This window comes from Colobus angolensis, unplaced genomic scaffold (assembly GCF_000951035.1).
Source record: "Colobus angolensis palliatus isolate OR3802 unplaced genomic scaffold, Cang.pa_1.0 Scaffold59, whole genome shotgun sequence".
Taxonomy (NCBI): Eukaryota; Metazoa; Chordata; class Mammalia; order Primates; family Cercopithecidae; genus Colobus; species Colobus angolensis.
Genome location: NW_012119487.1, coordinates 6,777,887 through 6,782,601, shown reverse-complemented (window position 1 = coordinate 6,782,601; position 4,715 = coordinate 6,777,887). Strand labels below are relative to the sequence as shown.

Here is a 4,715-nt window from a genome sequence, read left to right as displayed (position 1 = left end):
TACCTGACTTCAAACTATACTACAAGGCTATAGTAACCAAAACAGCATGGTACTGGTACCGAAAGAGATATATAGACCAATGGAACAGAACAGATGCCTCAGAAATAACACCACACAGCTACAACCATCTGATCTTTTGCAAACCTGACAAAAACAAGAAATGGGGAAAGGATTCCCTATTTAATAAATGGTGCTGGGAAAACTGGCCAGCCATATGTAGAAAGCTGAAAGTGGACCCCTACCTTACACCTTATACAGAAATTAACTCTAGATGGATTAAAGACTTAAATGTAAGTCCTAAAACCATAAAAACCCTAGAAGAAAACCTAGGGCAATGCCATTCAGGACAGAGGCATGGGCAAAGACTTCATGATGAAAACACCAAAAGCAATGGCAACAAAAGCCAAAATAGACAAATGGAATCTAATTAAACTAAAGGGCTTCTTCACAGCAAAGAAACTATCATCAGAGACAACAGGCAACCTACAGAATGGGAGAAAATTTTTGCAATCTATCCATCTGACAAAGGGCTAATATACAGAATCTACAAAGAACTTAAACAAACTTACAAGAAAAAAACAAACGACCCCATCAAAAAGTGGGCAAAGGATATGAACAGACACTTCTCAAAAGAAGACATTTATGCAGCCAACAGACATATGAAAAAATGCTCATCATCACTGGTCATCAGAGAAATGCAAATCAAAACTGCAATGAGATACTATCTCACATCAGTTAGAATGGTGATCACTAAAATGTCGGGAAACAACAAATGCTGGAGAGGATGTGGAGAAATAGGAATACTTTTACACTGTTGGTGGGAGTGTAAATTAGTTCAACCATTGTGGAAGACAGTGAGGCAATTTCTCAAGGATCTAGAACCAGAAATACCATTTGACCCAGCCATCCCATTACTGGATATATACCCAAAGGATTATAAATCATTCTACTATAAAGACACATGCACATGTATGTTTATTGTAGCACTATTCACGATAGCAAAGACTTGGAACCAACCCAAATGCCCATCAATGATAGACTGGATAAAGAAAATGTGGCACATATACACCATGGAATACTATGCAGCCATTAAAAAGGATGAATTCATGTCCTTTGCAGGGACATGGATGACGCTGGAAACCATCATTCTCAGCAAACTATCACAAGAACAGAAAACCAAACACCACATGTTCTCAGTCATAACTGGGAGTTGAATATTGAGAACACACATGGATACAGGGAAGGGGACATCACACATCAGGGCCTATTGGGGGGTGGGGCGCTAGGGAAGGGATGGCATTAGGAGAAATACTTAATGTAGATGGCAGGTTGATGGGTGCAGCAAACCACCATGGCACATGTATACCTATGTAACAAACCTGCAAGTGCTGCATATGTACCCCAGAACTTAAAGTATAATTTTTTAAAAAAAGAAATACCTCAGACTGGCCTTCTGATCAGTTGTTTTCCTGCACAGGTGGGCCATAGGCAGCCATGGTGCCCAGCTGTAATGGCATGATCTCGAAGCCCCACTTCCACAAGGACCGCCAGTGATGTGTGGCCAGGTGGTTCAACCAGCTGGCCCATAGATCTGCAGATGCGAGGCCCAGCAAGGAAAAGCATGCCGCATTGCCCCATACCCCAAGTCAGGACCCATCTGGCCCATTGTGTAGTGCCACACTGTACAGTATCACACCAAGGTGTGCACCAGCCGCACTTCAGCTTGGAGGAGCTCAAGGTGGCAGGCATTCACAAGAAGGTAGCCCAGACCACTAGCATCTCTATTGACTGGAGGAGGCAGAACAAGTCCACTGAGTCTCTGCAGGGCAACGTGCAGCGGCTGAAGGAGTACCAATCCAAACTCATCCTCTTCTCCAGGAAGCCCTTGGACCCCAAGAAGGGAGACAGTTCTGTTGAAGAACTGATATTGGCCATCCAGCTGACAGGACCGGTCGTGCCCATCCAGAATGTCTACAAGGAGAAAGCCCTAGTCATCCCTGAGGAGGAGAAGAATTTCAAAGCCTTTGCTCATCTCCTCATGGCCTGTGCCACTGCCCAGCTCTTTGGCATAAAGGCAAAAAGAGCCAAGGCAGCTGTAGAACAAGATGTCGAAAAGAAAAAAATAAATTCCTCTTAGGGATTTGTAATAAGTCAGCAGTAATGCTGGGGGAGGGAAAAAAAAAAGACATATCTGAGACTGGGTAATTTATAAGGAAAACAGGTTTAATTGGCTCATGGTTCCACAGACTGTACAGGAAGCATGGCTGGGGAGGCCTCAGGAAACTCCCATCGTAGCAGAAGGTGAAGGGGAAACAGGCACACCTTACATGGCTGGAGCAGGAAAAAGAGAGAAGAGGGAGGTGCTACACACTGTTAATCAACCAGATCTCATGAGAACTCACTATCATGAGAACAGCATGGGGGAAATCCACCCCTGTGATCCAATCACCTCCCACCAGGCCTCTCCTACAACACTGGGGATTACAATTTGACATGAGATTTGGGTGGGGACACATATCCAAACCATATCACTTGGATTGGGTTTCAGTGTACTTCTGTAATTCAGTGATCTTTGTTCTTATCCATATTCTGAATTCTGTCTGTCATTTCAGCCATCTCAGCCCAGTTCAGAACCCTTGCTGGAGAAGCAATACAGTTGTTTGGAGGAAAGAAGGCACTCCTGCTTTTTGAGTTTTCAGGGTTCTTGCACTGATTCTTTCTCATCTTTGTGGGCCTATGTCTACCTTCAATCTTTGAGGTTGCTGACTTTGGGATATTTTTTCCTTTTATCTTATTTGATAATATTGAGGGTTTGATTGTGGTATAAGGTAGATTCAGCTGACTGGTTTTATTTCTGGGAAATTGTAGAAGGCCAATGCTCAGTTTCCAACTTCTGGAATGCATGCTCTATTCTGGGGGACTTGTACTGGTTCCCAACTTTGTTTTCTGGCCCTTGAGGTAGGAATCCACTGTGCTATGGGTGGCATAGGAGACAAGGTACAGCAGCTGCAACAGAGTGCTAGTGGGTGCCAGGGTGCCTGCTTTCCTGCAGGTGATCACCATAGTGGCAGAGGCAATGCACCTGGGGGAGTTGGTAGGTGTTGGGGGACCTGCTGGCAACTGTGTGTGCAGCTGCACTGGTGGTGGTGTTAGCTCAGGGGCAAGATGCTGGCAAATGCAGGTCTGGTTGCCTTCTCTGTGCCCTGCAAACAGGAGGGATCACTCAATGTTGCAGAGGATCTGCTCTTCTCTCATAGTGTTAGCACAAGGGTGGGCATTGGTGGGGGAAGGGCTGGCTGATTCTGTGCTTGCCAAGGCTCTGTCTGCAATGGCGGTTCGTGGGGATGGGAGGATGGACTGCACTTCTGCGCACTGATGGTCAAGGAAAGCAAAATCTGCCTCTGCAGACATTGCCAGCAAAGTGATGTGGCGAGTTACCATGGGCCTAGGGGATGCTGCAGTATGCGGAGGGAGCAGGCAGGCTGGTTTGTGGCCATAGGGGCTGCCAGCTGGAGCTGCCAGTCAGGCATGGTTTTCCAGGCACAGAAGCAATGGTGTGGGCCCCCAGGGCACTAGAGACTGCTCTGCAAGCAGGTGTTACCATGCTGGGCCTCCTAGAGAGGCCAGCAGACCAAGGGGTGCTCAGGTCAGACCAGTCTCACCTGATGGGGAAGACCACCCTGCAGAGATCATGTCTGACAGTTCCCATAGGGCTAAAGTCTTCTACGGGAGCAAGTTGAGCCTAGGATGGCCATCCCCGGCCATGCTCCACTACAGACACTCCTGCAGTATACCCACATCAATGGCTTGCTGCCCCTACCCCTTCTCTAAGCAGCTCTCCTGCCAACTCAAATGTCCATGATGGTAAAGGGGTCTTCTCCTACAGGGGTTCCAGAGGCCCATGGCAACAGTGGGTTGTTCCTTGCCAATTCAACTCACCTGATCCCCCAGAGCCATTGTAGGCCAGGAACAAAAACTGGTGTGCAGTAGCCTGGTACCACATTCCCAGCTTTCACTATCTTCAGCCCAGCTTCTGTGTCTTCTCTCTGTCTACTATTGGTTTCTTTCCTCTGAAGATCTGTTAGGGGCATTCCAGTCATCTTGGTCCCGCAGTGGGAGCTCTTCCACCTGGCTGTGTCTAGTCAGCCTTCTGAGTAAGATCCATTCCTGACTCCTTTTCTTTCTGATTCGTCTTCTTCCAGATAAAATAACATTCTATTAGCCAAGAGAAGTCAGGAAAAAAGGGGAAAAAAACCAAAATAATGAATTTGGCAAATTGAAAACAAGTAACAAAAATGATAGACTTCAGTCTAAACATATCAATAATTTCGTTAAATGTAAGAAGATACAGATAGGTTAAAAAGAAAAAGATGAAAAAGATATATCATGTAAATGGTATGCAAAAGAAAGCTGAAAGTTTTATTAATATTAGGCTTAATGGACCTCAAGACAAGAAAAATAAAGATGGAGATATTTTAATAAATGGATCAATCCATGAAGAAGACTAAAATCCTAAAATGTAGGTAGCTTAATAACTGAGCTAAAAAATTGATGAAGCAAAAGCTGACTGAACTAAAGAGACAAGTAGACAAATTCACAATCAGAAGTAGAGATATTGGCTGGACACAGTGGCTCACTCCTGTAATTCCAGCACTTTGAAGACTGATTGGGAAGATCGCTTGAGGCCAGGAGTTCAAGACCGGCCTGGGTAACAT

General features: G+C 45.4%; 1 pseudogene; it reads left to right on the top strand.

Moving 5' to 3' along the window:
* The first annotated feature begins 1,494 nt into the window (after nt 1-1,494).
* Nucleotides 1,495-2,137, top strand: LOC105526454 (annotated as a pseudogene).
* Nucleotides 2,138-4,715: the final 2,578 nt, after the last annotated feature.